The 14,946-nt window shown below is 33.4% G+C and overlaps 1 pseudogene across 2 annotated transcripts in view; it reads right to left on the minus strand.

Annotated features, from left to right (window-relative positions):
• Positions 1-315: 315 nt before the first annotated feature.
• LOC150064157 (small ribosomal subunit protein eS27-like pseudogene) overlaps positions 316-14,946 on the minus strand; it is a 116,237-nt pseudogene continuing 101,606 nt past the window's right edge. For both annotated transcript variants that reach the window (XR_016535126.1, XR_016535121.1), the window contains one exon: positions 316-445. The product of XR_016535126.1 is annotated as a small ribosomal subunit protein eS27-like pseudogene, transcript variant X6 (transcript). The remainder of the gene's footprint in view (positions 446-14,946) is intronic.

The raw sequence follows: 14,946 nt of genomic DNA on the forward strand, positions 1-14,946 counted from the left end.
GTTGCATTTCCCTTACTATCATGTCACCTTAGTTCATGATACATCATTTAAACATCATTTTAAACAATCATATTCTGAGTTGGAGGAAGTGGTGGATGGTGCATAAGTCAACCCAGAGAAGGAATTATGAGGAGGATGAGAGGGAAGGGTACCTCCAGCTATATTCTAGTTATGTTTATAGCATTTCAACAGAAGTAACACTGTACTGAGAATGAAGACTATCAGAATTTTATTACAAATGCAAATTCCTTTAGAAAAACCTCCAACTTTATTTAAAAGTAGTGGAGAAGGAAAAGTAAATCTACTTGGGTGTGACTGCATTTTCTCTCTTTCAGGTTTTTATCCACTCATCTGGCAGCAGTCTGTTCAGAATGGAGATTTGTTGATTGGAACACCATTGCTATGGATTTGTCATTGGAAATAATTCTTCACTTACCTTCAAGTCCTGTGGAATGACAATATGCTGGTTAGGTCACATAGAAGGGCCAAAAATCAATAACGTATCCTTTCTGTATAAAAGATTTGACTCTGCACTCTTTGCTGGTTATGTGTGGGAAATAATGTATTTCAAAATTATTTTCTTCTGGAACAGCGCAAGATATTTCCCTTGGCATTCTTGAGTAAGTTCCTATTCAAGACAATTAAGATCTAATTTTGGAAGAACATGCGAGCAGAGCAGACATTTCCATCTAGGGAATGATTATAGAAATGCCTTTCTCTAAGCATGAATTAATCTAACATGGATCATGTCAATAAGCTGAAGAGCCTGAGTGTTTAAAGATACAACAAACTTTAGCTGTCAATGAATGTAGATCATGTGTACAGTGAAAAATAAGAACATATAAAACACTATAATATAAAGGTAACATTTACTCCACAACTGAGTGAAATATAACATAATGCAGTACATATGTGAAATAAGCAATATTACTTCAATAAATCAATACAATTACTAAAGTTCTTCATTCCCAGAAGTTGATTCATCAATTTTTTTACTAACCAATGGTTTTTCTTCAATCATAATCAATATCACAACTATCATTGCAATCCCCATGAAAGTACCGATGCCTTTTTATGTTCTCATAGCAACCCACTGTACACATATATAAGCAAAGGCAATAGTTTAAAGCTAAACAAGACAAAACTCATTAAGGTGTCATCAGCTTTCACAAGAAATTATGGCAGCAGAGTCACAGGGCTTGATGGTTGATCATGATTTATGTTGCTTCATCTGAGTAGAATTTTTTCTTGTGCATTTTGAATGGCTATCTCATCTTTCTTCTTTTTTCCTATTCATTTTTTCTTCTCCACGAACTTTAACTAGTGACTCTCGTACCAGTTGTAATTCTCCATTCTAATGCATTGTAGATATTATTGCATCTCATTTTTATGGCTGGATTCTTTGTCTATTTCTCCTAGAACAGAACCTTCATAAAGATAGGTATAGCACTGAGCACAAAGTCAAAGCTGATAACTATCCATGCCATGAAGTAAAATAAAACTAGAATGTGTTTGAATAAAATTAAGAGCAATTTCCCCAGAGCAAAATGATCTCCAATAGCTTTCTATCACCATGGAATAAGGATCAGAATTTTAAGGAGTAAGGCTGACATGAAAGAAAGAAACTGGAGGTTGGAATTTGGTGACTTTGAGAAAAGTGCAATATGTTGGAGGAAATAAGAGGCTGAGAAAATTTTATGGTAATTGTGACATTACAGATAAAGTGGTTTTATTGATCCTATTAAGGAAAAGTTCCCAATTCCATTTTTCAAATGGGCATTTTGTTAGGCTGGATCTTTATATGATTAACATGAAAATATAATTTGGCTTGTACTGTTGAATGGATAATGATTTCTGAGTAAGAGGTAGATATTTTGACAGCCAATTTTATATGGGAGTTATCTCAGTAATGAGAGACTTTCTCATTGAGACTAGATTGTTTTTAGTGTTTATGTCCCCGTAAGGTATTGAATCACTGTTTTAACTTCTTCATCAAATTTAATTGAACTCATACTCCCAGAACTACTTAGGCCAGATTCCTGACATAAAATGCACACAATTTAATGATAAAATGCAAACATTAAAGAAGTACCTATTCTGATTATATATAAAACAGTGAATAAATATTCCAATGTTGCATATATAGGTACATATATAGTTATCTATATATATGAATATATATCTATGAAAGTATATGTGTATGTATTACTTCCAAAAATTTCTCTATAAACAATGAGGACAGAGAAAACAAAGCAAAAGAAATATTTCTAGAATTGAGAGGGGAACTCATCAAATAGTGAAAGATTGGATGACCAGAGAGAAATAAATCTTTCCAAACAGTATAGAAAAAGTAGTAAGATTTTAATAAAATCTCATAGATTTCCCCCAGTTTTTCAAAATGGATATCAATGACACTCTGGCAGTTGTAGGATGGAGGGATGGTTAAAATATATATTAGTAGACAGTTCCTTGAAAGAGGTACAAATGCCTTTCCCTGAAATTCCTCAGACTGTAACCCAGCACCACTCCCCACACCACTATGCCCAAAATATAGTTGGGCTTATGTTCTCTGAAAGGAAAAAAATAGAAGACTGTCTATTGGTCTGCTATTATATATCTATATATATAGAGAGAGAGATCTATATCTGTAAATGGCGAGATAGACAATATATGTAATGTATATATTGTTGAATATCATGGATAGATTACTACTGCTTGGATCTTCAGCTCCTGCCATCCTTTAGGCATTTGTTTTCAGTGGAAGGAGGGAAAGGCGGACAAAACCATGAGAAGAGGTATCAATGTTCAAAAAGTAATGTACTCACCACCTGATGAATGTAACTGTAACCCCTTTATGCATTACCCCAACAATAATAAAAGAAATAATAAAAGAAAATAGGAAATTTTATTTTGAGTAATCTTAAAAATAAAAGCTGTAATATTATATGAAATTGGCTTGAATTTTCAATAAAAAACTTTATAATAATAATAACTTTCAATATGTCTTTTATTACATCCATTATCATTCTGAGATCAAACTGAAAAAAACATTAATTTTGAAAAATGAACACTAGAATCAATAATCAGCAAAATATAAAGTAGTTGAAGATAGAATAAATGTCAAACACATATTTTCAGTGTTAACAAACATATAAGAAAATATTCCAGGGCTGGGAGTTTGGCCTAGTGGTTAAAGTGCTTGCCTAGCATGCATGAAGACCCAGGTTCGATTCCTCGGTACCACATGTAGAAAAAAGCTGGAAGTGGTGCTGAGGCTCAAGTGGTAGAGCTCTATCCTTGAGAAAGTCCAAGGACAATGCTCAGGCCTTGAGCTCAAGCCCAGGACTGGCAAAAAAAAAAAAAAAGAAAATATTCCCACAGATAATGAGAACAGAATGATGTGGGAAAAGCATGTATTAAATATTTTGTGTTCTAACATTAAATATTTAACAATAAAAGATTTAAAAAATTAAGAAAGTAGTGACTTAAGAATCTTCCAAACTTATATCAAGCACAATTATTTTAAAAAATGAGGAGTAAGGGACCAAAATGACTAGAAAATCAGGAACATCAACACCCTAATGTTGAGATCCTAAAAGAGAGGACAAAGGAACTAAATAAGATAAAATTTCCAGTAATATAAATACAGTACACAAGAACAATTCCCTGAATTTAAATATATGTGATTCATTATGGGTATTGTCAATCAATATAAGCAATGAAAATAAACTTACATTGCAGGGATACCACTTTGCATTTGAGTTGACAATTACATAGCTTTAGTGTCTTCTCCACTTAGTGTGTTTTCATGTGGCTTTTTAAAAATTTATTGTTGGGGTAACGTATAGAGGGGTTACAGTTACTTTCATCGGGTAGTAGGTGTGTTACTTCTCACACATTGATATTCTTTCTCATGTTTTCATCCCCACTTCCCCCCCACCCCTCCCAGTCCTGTGACTTTTAATAGAACTCATAAATGTAACATGTCACATTTTAAGCTATCATCTTGTTTAGTTTATGTTTTATGTTTGGTTTCTGAGGGAATATGGCTAATAGCCTGTGAAGTAATATGTGATTTGGGGTTGGAGAAGTCAAAAGTCGTTCTGTATTTCTAAACAGGACCCTCGTACCCTGACCCTGGCAGCAGTTGCCCACTCTCAGGGATGAGGGATGTCTCAACTGCTGTGTTCATTCTTCCTCTCCTGCAATGCTTGCTGAAATCAATCCTGATGAAAATAACTGGGGGAGAGAGATGGAACAAACTTAATTAGGTGAAAGGAAAACAACACATCAAAGTCTATACCCACCAGCTAAAATGCAAAACAAAGTTGTTCTTACAAGAAATCCTTTCTTAGCTATCAGGATGTGACAAGGGTAAAAGAGATTAATGACTTTTTACTTGAAAGACTCCAGCAGAAAATAATCTGTAAATCTTTTGTTAGTTTCTAGCAAAATCATTTCTAGAAAAATCGCCCAAGAACCTTTCATTAGATGTTGAATTTCAGTAATAGCATTCCTCTTTTTCTCCAAGCTCTTGCTCTCAGTGTTGCTATGCTTGTATCCAGTGGAGGGAACTCCAACTATATTTCTTTCCCCTCCCAAATATCAGCTTAATATGTCAGTGCAAATGGAATTGCCTGGCTGACTGAATTATTCCACACTGTTTGATACACTTAAAGAAATGGATCTATATTTCCTTCATCTTTGCTGGGGATAGACTAGAAAAATTCAAATGTGTTATAATCTTTAATAATGTTCTCCTCTTCCTTCTTAATGAAAACTAGGAATCATCTGTTGCAATCTGAAAATATCAGGAAGTTCGTAAGTCACACTCAAGTCATTGTTTTGTTTTTGTTTCAGAATCTTTTCTCCTCTTTATTTTTCTGATCTGGTGAGTGTGTGAGGATAATGTACTTCTTTTTATTCCAGGTAAGGTTCTTCTTGTATACTTAGGAGGCACAAATCAGAAGAGTCATGCTACAAACCACAAATCTCCATCCTAATACATATGGCCATTTATACTGCCCAATATATTCAAGGTTTACCTATACTATTTTGAAAAAAAAACATTTCTTGTGTTACACAACTTGTCAGTTTTCAGAGATATGTGATATGTCTCTGTAGATCTAAACTGGATACTAAGTCTTTATGGTTCTGGTGTGGAACTCTACTATCCAGCAATTAGCTCGCAGTAGAAGATTCAAAACATAAGCATGGAGGATGTAAGTAAAAACTTCTCAATAATATAAGCTGGTGGTGCATACCTGTAATTCTATCTGCTGAAGAGGCTGAGGAAGAATATATTTTATTTTATTTATTTATTTTTGTCAGTCTTGGGGCTTGATCTCCAGGACTTAGACCTTTCTCAAAGTTACTGCTCTACCACTGGAGCCACAATATTACTTCTGACTTTTTCTGTGTATGTAGCACCAAGGAATCGAACAGCATGCAAAGTAAGCACTCTGTCATTAGGCCACACTCCCAACGCAGAGCAAGAATATCTTTGGGACTCTCATCTCCAGTTTTGCAGAAAAAGCTGGAAGCAGAGGTGTGGTTGAAGTGTTAGAATACCAGCCTTGATTGAAAATTCAACAACGTCCTGTATTCAAGTTCCAGTGTCTTCACACAAAGGGGAAAAAGGTCTCAGTAATTAAAAACATTATTTCATAATAACTTCTTTATTTTTATTTTGTTCCAGTCCTCAGGGCTTGGGTGCTGTCCTTGGTTTTTTTTGTTTTGTTTTGTTTTGTTTTGGTTTTTTTTGTGCTCAAGGCTAGTTCTCTACCACCCGATCTACAACTCCACATCCAGATTTTTCCAGTTAATTGGAGATAAGAGTGTCGCTGACTTTCCTGCTCCAGAAAGCAGGCTTCTGAGTAACTAGGAGACTAAGGCTCCTAGGAGGCATTTTGCTCTAGCTCTTCATTTTATAATTACACAGCCGGAAATAACATTACAAAGTTAGAATGTTACCTTAAAAGCTTGGCTTTACATAAGGCAAGGGATGAAGTAAGCAGACATTTGTACACATGTTTCTAACGGTATGACCTCAGGTTTGTTACAGCATTTAAACAATCACATTTTGTCTTGTCAAATACTTTATTTCTAGTTAAAACAAGGCTGCAAAAGGCTTCAGGGATGATCAGTGAATTAAACTGTCAAACTTTTAAATTTTAATATATTTTAGTATATGCATGCTAAATTATTTATCTGAGGTATTTTAGGTGAGTTCAACTGGTCAAAGTCTGTATTATTTCTCTTTCAATCTTAAAAAACACTCAAATGTATCATCATTTTTATTGAATTATTTTTGAAATTAAATTATTACAGTTATTCAATAATAAATCTGTGCTAAGCCAAGGTCACACTTATTTGTAGGATTATTTTCTTCATCTGTCCCTAAAATCACTACTCTTCCTGAGGATGAAAGAAAGCCAGAATGTGTTTGAATTAACTTTCCTCATGAATTTTATAAATTATAATCTCCTTTGACAGACAATGTGTTGTTGGCTATCATCTTAGAATCTTCTGAGCACTTCAGGCATCTACCTGTTATTCACACTTGTTGCTGGAATTTATGGACACAATTTTGTGATGGCCTTCTGTAAAAGATAATGTGGCTGAATCAGAATTCTATGGTTCTTCTCTGCCAGAGTCCTATGTCAAACAAAGCAGTAGACTCAGCCAAAAGTGAAATTTCATACACGTGTAGATTTATGGTGGCTTGGCTTTCCTATGATATGCATTCCAAAGAAGAAAATTCAGGAAGCCTAAGGATGCCGAGATATCCAGGGCTAGACATGAGTCAGAGCACAAATAAATAATTAAAGAATGTCATTATGAAGATAGACTTTTATTTTCAGTGTATATTTCTTGGGAAATCCTGCTTTCCCTAGAGAAACTTGGGGCATGAAGGAAGATAGTTCTCTAGACTCACAGCAGCCACACTGCTGCTGTTTTTCTCTGGAAACAAATTTACTTTTGCTTCAAACCAGAAGTGAAGACTAAAAGGGCCAAATTAGAAAGTTATCTATTTTACTGCAGTAACTTTTCAAAATGTTTACATAACAATGTTTTATGACATCCCTATGCATTCATATGGGTAATCTCTATAGAAAGTAAACTTTGATTTTTTAAAAAAGCTACAGCTACTTTATTTTTTAATGTCTAGTTTCATTATCTATAAGCAATTGTTTCTTTTTGCTATATATCCACTGGATTTGATGCTAGCTTTATTTTTAAAATCTTGAAAAACAATAGTGATTTTTATAGGGACTAAATTGTTTGACATTATTGAATAAGTATTTCTTTTTCTTTGCATATTTCCCAGTATTTTAAAAATTTTACTTAACAAGAGCCTTTCTAACTAGTATCAGACAAAAGTGTATCAATATTTTTTTCATGGTTATGTGACATGAGGAATTGCACTCTAATGTTATTTTCCAAAGTCTTTAACTTTGAATAGAAGGAATAATTTTCATAATTTTTGAACAATTGTGATCCTCTGCTAGGAGAATCCTAGACATGTACTAATTATTGAAAATGAGGGAAACCCAGGAGCCTTTGTTCCTTTGGGTATGTCTTAATTCACTTAATTTGATTTTTTTTCTAAGTCTTTCCATTTACTTACCGATAGGGCATAGTTATTCTTTCTGATGGCGTCACTGAATTCCATTGCATATAAATACCACACTTTTTTACTCCACTCATCTACCCAGAGGCATCTTGGTTGGTTCCATATCTTAGCTATGGTAAATAATACACAATGGTTGTGCTAGCTTGTTTAAAATGGCCTTGTTTCTGGATATTTGAAACCCTCCTTTGTCTTCCATTTACCTGTTTCTAGTTAATCATTGAAGATTACTTGTACTTTTACCCTTTTCTTCAATTTAATGAAATAATAAAGATATTCCTTTCTAACTAGTTTTATTTATTTTGTGCCTTTGTTTGAACTAATGCTCTTGAACTTGCTCAGCCTAGATATCTCACTGATGGTTTACCTCTTGAACCATACCTTGAGCTTTTGTGTTTGCTGATGCTTTTGAAAATGGATTCTCATTGTATTTTTTTTTTTGATTAGGATGGTAAAGTGCTTGATTCCTTTGTTCTCTGTAAATTGGATTACAGACTTGAGGCACCAGTGTTTGGGCATTTTTCTTTTAACTAGAGGTTTCCTGAAAGATCACAATAAATTTCTCCACTTTTTTTTCTGATCTTACTGAATTTGACATTTAGCCTGTTTTTAATAAATTGCTTTTGTACATTTTGTACATTGCTTTTATATTTTAGTCTACTTCTGAGTTAAGTATATTGTTTTATTTACAAAATATAGCAATATCTGAAAATTAGTTCAAATGAGGTGCTATTAGTTCCCTCTTCACGTTTCCAATATTTTGTCAAATATTTTTTATACATCTATGTAAATGACATATTTTATATTTTCCTGTTTAACATGTTTATTGACTAAATAATTAAAAGATCTTTGAATTTCATGGATAAAGATTTTGTTAAGGATTTTTTTTGTCATGTACTATCAATATGTATGGTTGCTATGTAGTATTGCTGTTTTAAATTTCAGTCTGAGCATTGCTCCTGAGCTTTTATTGCTTAAGACTAATACTCTTAACACTTCGATTCACTGCTCCACTTCTGGTTTTCTAGTGGTTATTGATTAAGTGGTGAATAATTGGCATTTCAAGGATTTTTCTGCAGAAACTGACTTTGAATTTTCAATTCAGCATTTTGGATAGTAGCTAGGATTATAGACATGAGACATGAGCACCTGCCTAGTATTGTTTCTTTCAAATTAATTTTATGGAAGAGTGTGTAATATTTGGTAATAGTAATTTTAAGTGTTTGGTAAATTTCACTGTCAAGTTTAAGTGAATTTAGCATTTTGTTCCATTTGGCTTTCAAATATTGATTGATGTCAAGTAAACTATTCAAGCAATATGTTATTCATTGTATTCTATGTAAAACCTTTTAATATCAACACAATCATTAACTGTGTTTAGTTCCTGTTTTTGGAGGTTGTTTTTTCCCAGTCTCTACATCTATGCAGATTTAATAGTGTTATTAATCTCAAGAAGCACATTGATTTTGTATATTAATTATAAGCTGTTACATTATTCTCATTTTAATATTTGCTATTGACTTTTCAGTTTATTTTGAGTATAATTTGTTCAATCATTTATGTTTGTTAAGACATAAGATCATTGACTTTAGATATTTCTATTTTCTAATCAAGGCATTCACCATTACAAATTTTCTCCTCAGAAATTTCTCAATGAAATCTAGAGTTATGATTATTCTTCACTTTCATTCTGTTGAAATCATTTCTATTTTTTATTTTGACTACTGTATTGCTTTTGTTACTAAACATGTGTTGTTTCATTTTTATATATGAAGTTTTTATAAATCTCTATTTCATTTTCAGTCAGAAAGATCAATTTGTACATCCTGAGGTATTTAATTTAGCTGACTTTATTATAGTTTAATTAATTGACCATATTATCATTGGTCTTTCTAAGTACTCTATGTGTGCCTAAATAGAATGCACCTTTTTCTGACTTTTGGTCAATATTTTGGTGAACTATTAAATTGTTTCATTGAATTGTTGAGATGTATTATAAAATTAGTGCCCATACTGATCTTCTCTGTATTTGATCTTCAGTTGCTGATACACAATATTTAAGCTTCAAAATGAAATGTGTGTTATTCTAAACCAGTCTTACCCTTTGCTCTATGTTCTAGCTGATATAAATTAGAATAGAAATCTGAATCTATTTCTAAGTATATAATGCTTCTGTTTTTATCAGTAGTTATTTTTTCATTTTAGGAAAAATCATACTTTATCTTCCAAATTATCATGTCAGTTTGGTAGCTGGCACATGTTATACAGAGATAAAATAACATTTTTTTGTTTATATTGAGTGAGTCATTAGCATCTACTGATGTGTATGATTCAGGGTGAACTGATTACACATCCTTTCTGAGAAATCATGTTTATTATATACAGTTGAATTGTTTATGAGCATTAAATATATGGAAATACGATTTTATAGCTGTTAGCTTTTTAATATATACTTCTTTTTTATGATTCTTTTATTTTTTAATTTTATTTTATTATATTTTATTCTTTATTGTCAGGGTAACGTATAGAGGGGTTACAGTTACATTCACTGGGCAATAGGTTAATTACTTCTCACACATTCATACTCCATCTTATGTTTTTGTCCCCGTTTTCCTCTCCCTACCCCCTCCCGATCATCTTGTTTTCCCGCCTTCCATTTCCTATTTCAAATAAACAGATAAACATATGTGCAATATACCAGATAACAAAGTTAGATACAGTAGCAACATGAGATTAACCATAAGGGCAAAAAAAGACAAGAGAAATACCATAGTACATTAATATATAGCTTCTAAAGCTAATAAAAATCCAAAGTTGTTCTAAGATGATATTATCATAAGGCAAAGAAAATCTGCAATTCTTCCTCAATTGTCATTTGGTGAACAGGTCCTTTCGCTACAAAATTTAAGATGCCTAGGGAAAAAGCACTTCTCAAGACTTGCAGAGTAGATATGGTGACAGACTCAGAGCTAGAAAGATGAATGCTTGTGGAGTTAATTATGACTTCTTTCAGTGTGCAGTCTACAGACATGAGGTTTTTCAATGAATAGCTCATTAGCAAATTTCTATTATTGTCTCTTCCAAGCTGAATAATAAAGCTATTTCCAGAGCAACATCCTTTCACACCACTGACAATTGAGTTTCCTTGGTATTCCAGCAGTTTAAAGTTGGTCTATGGATCATTACAGCTTTTATTTATCCTTGCTAGAATTCTGTTTTGAAGTGTGGCTGCCAGGTAACAGATTTTATATAGTTTGCCAAATGACCCTGGAAAACGCATGTTCTTTTGCCATGTTCTAGGAGGCAAATGATCTTGTCCAGCCCAAATTACTTTTTACTCCCATTCTTGAGATTACTCATCCCTCTATTTGTGGGACAGAGTTTTATTTTAACTTTAGAATACCATATGCAAGTTATCTTTCATATTCATGAAATTATCTTGGTGGCACACATAAGTCCAAAGTAATATTCTCTTTTCTTAGGGAAATTTTCTTTAGTATAGAAACAAATTCTCTCTTATCTAGATATGAGGGAGGCTAACGGCCAGCTTCAATGTCCACTATGTATCTTTTTCTCCTTCCCTAAAGGGTATCCAGAATTTTGTTCAAAGCCCAACACAGTCATATTAAAAGAAAATATTCATTTCCCATTCTGGACTTAACAGTCTACATTTTCTTTTTCAACCTTTGCATAATGAAGCAAGATAACAGGTGAAGAGTAAGTCAGTCTACATCCTGGAGGACCAGTGCGTTCCTCGGCCTTTGGTTCACCAAAACGACACAATTAGCTAAACTGTCCTTACCAGTGCTTGAAAATAGTAATAACTTCAATTCATTGAAAGAGTTATTTAGTAAGTTTTACAATAATCTGAACTTATTCTATCACCACTGACAGACCTTAGAAACATTATTATTGTGGTGGTTCAAGATGACCTATGATTCACATCACCTTTAATATTTTGACTATTGCAAGCTTGCTTTCTTATCCTAGTCTATCCATTGGAGGGATGTTACCATTCATCTAATTGAGGAATTCAAGGGGAGGATAAATAATATGGGGCAGAGTGGTTTATACCTGTAGTCATATCTGAGAGGCAAAGATCTAGGAGAATTTATGGATAGAAGTTAGTTCAGGCTAAAAAATGGAGAGATACTGCCTGATATTTTAACTACAGCAATTAAGAATGAATGCTGTGGCTCCAATAGTGGAATGCCCACCTAAAGTGCTAGGCCCTGGGTGTAAATCTTAATATTACATATATGCATATATGTATTATAAACGTGTGTATATATGTACCAACTATTTGTTTTATCTCTTTATACATATCTTGTCTGAGAAGTAGATGATAGATAGGTAGGTAGATAGATAGATAGATAGATAGATAGATAGATAGATAGATAGATGAGAGAGAGAGAGAGGAGAGAGAGACAAAGAAATAGAAAGACATAGAAACACATACAAAGACACAGAGAGATAAATACTTGGGCAGGTTTTGTCCAAGGTAAACTTGAATGCTTTAACATGCAAATGTCTCTTGTGGGCTGCGAAGAAGGCTTAGTGGTGGAGTGCTTGTCTAGCATGCATGAAGCCCTGGGTTTGATTCCTCAGTACAACATAAACAGAAAAAAACTGAAATGGCTCTGTGGCTCAAGTGGCAAAGTGCTAAAACTAGCCTTCAGCAAAAGAAATTGAGGGACAGTGCCCAGGCCCTAAGTTCGATCACCAGAAAATGTACCAAAAAATAAAATTAAATTAAATTCATGTGCCTCATGTGGCCGGATGATGGGAGCTACAGCTATTCTATAGCATGAAGATTCACACTCAAATTTCAAAAGATAAAAGGAAAAAATGTTTCATAAGCTTGCTTCCAAAGAAATCAAGACGTTTGGTGCTATTAATACATTAAGAAATGGATTAACAAATATTGATTGGAGTGTTTTTCCCTATCTTAATGAGAACCACGTTGTCTTAAGAAAATCAGAGAAATTTCCATTATACTGGTAGCTCATAAGGAGTACAATTCAAATATATCTGATCAATTTCATGAAACAGAAACTAATGTTTATACCGTATGCCATTAGGCATATATATATATATATATCATAAATATGTGCTCCTAACATTAAGTATTCACTTAACAAAATTTCACATTCAATGAAATTTAGAGGCACTAACAGCATTCTAAATTGATATGATAATTTATACATAGGTTATGTTTACTCTGTGGAAAACTATAGTTTAGATCAGTAAATTTCTAGTGATATTGACAATATTGCAAACTTTATTGTGATGTAGCATGTAACAGAATTTGGAAATATTAAAGATTCCACTGCCTATCTTGCAAAGTACAATAAAATTACAAACAAAACACATGTTGTTTTACAGTGCTAAGGACTCACACAAAGTCAACTATCCATGATAAGACTCACCTTATCTTGTTCTCACATTATAATAAAGATGCTAAAATGTTTATGGTAATATGCTTGTCAAAGTTACATGCTGAAACTAAAATAAAGTAGCTTAACTATATAAGTTGTTACAGGACTATCTCTACTATGTGCTGCATGTCAGACACAGTAACTGTACTCTCATCCCTTATACATATTTTCCCAGATCTCACTATGGGTAGATCATTCACTATCTACTTGCAAATGAAACCTTTATTCATCTATTTTTAGGCAGATGTAAGACATGGAGCTTCAAGTTTCTACATACATATTTATGTATGCATTAGAACCATGTCCCCATACATATAAGAAGCAAATTGTATACATGATCAAATTGTAAAACATCATAGAATTTACTGTCATGAAAATGTTGATTAGAAAATTGAGGTTAATATTTCAGGTTATATCATATTATTTTCTATCCAACACACATATGGACAATTTTAGCCACTGTCAACATTCATAGAATCTTCCAAATGGGGTCGCTTAGACTAGTATTCTTGTCTAAGCATTAATTCATTCAGGAGCAATCTATCTTTACTTACCAGGCTCATTGCACTTGGAGATTTCATATATGAATATACAGTATTTGGCTCTTACTTCAGGGACATCAAGTCAAATTTTCCCTCTTCCCTATGACTAGACATCGATTTGGACTTACGATGAACTACCTGATGTTTACACATAACTAGCATGTGATGTGACTTTTATGATGGTGTGGGCTGGGTGCTGTGGCTCATGCCCATATTACTAGCTTCTCAGGAGGCTGAGATCTGTGGATCCTGGTTCAAAGCGAGCCCAGGCACTAAAGAATGTGAAGCTCTTATCTCCCATTAACCACTAGAAAACGAGAAGTGAGGCTGTGGCTCAAGGGGTACAGTGGTAGACTTGAGCTGAAGAGCTCAGGGACAACCCCCAGGCCTAGAGTTCAAACCCCATGATTGACAAAAATAAAAATAAAAATAAATATGGTGTGACTCAGCATAACAATCATAGAAGATGTAGTCAATGTTCATGTAAGTGGACTTAATTCTAATTATCACATAAATTATAAGCTCTTAAATATGTCTGTTGGGTATAGAAATATGATTTTATCTACAATGCTGTCGCTATTTAACTGATATTTTTCTGGTCCTGGAGATTGAACTCAGGGTATGAGTACTATCATTGGGCTTTCTGAAAGCTATCACTCGTGCCACAGCACCACTTCTAGCATTTTCTGTTTATGTATTATTAAGGAATTGAACCCAGGGCTTCATGTATGCTAGGCAAGCATTCTACCACTAAGCCTTTAACCTATTTTATTATTGGGGAAGGGGTGTGGTGGTGGTGGTGGTGGTGGTGGTGGTGGTGGTGGTAAAATAACCTTCAACCTTGTGCAATACAGAAAAGAAAAACACAGAAAGAAAGAACAAGTCATCCCCAGATACAATAGTGTTCAGTTGTACATGACCTTCTAGCTACTGCTGATTAACTCCTACTCCAATGTGCAATTTAGTAAATTATTTCTCTTGCCCACATATCTGAAACAAGGCATATTATAATAAATATTACATTATAATTAGCCAATGTATTTATGATCTCAGCTACAAGCTACTTTTAGCCTACTTCTCAATTAAAGTATTCTCAAATGCACAATTTTTTCAAAATAGCTTAGTATTAATGAACTTAATTTTAAAAGACTATTTTCCTATTTTTAGAATCCAAGTTATATACTAGATGTGAACTATCTCTAGTCTGTAAATTATCTTCTCAATTTGTTTTTATATTCTCTTTCCAGAGAGAGAGAGAGAGAGAGAGAGAGAGAGAGAGAGAGAGAGAGAGAGAGAGAGAGAGAGAATTAATAACTTCATCCCATTAATTTTG

Source organism: Megascapheus bottae, chromosome 4, assembly GCF_031878675.1.
Source record: "Megascapheus bottae isolate mThoBot1 chromosome 4, mThoBot2.hap1, whole genome shotgun sequence".
Taxonomy (NCBI): domain Eukaryota; kingdom Metazoa; phylum Chordata; class Mammalia; order Rodentia; family Geomyidae; genus Megascapheus; species Megascapheus bottae.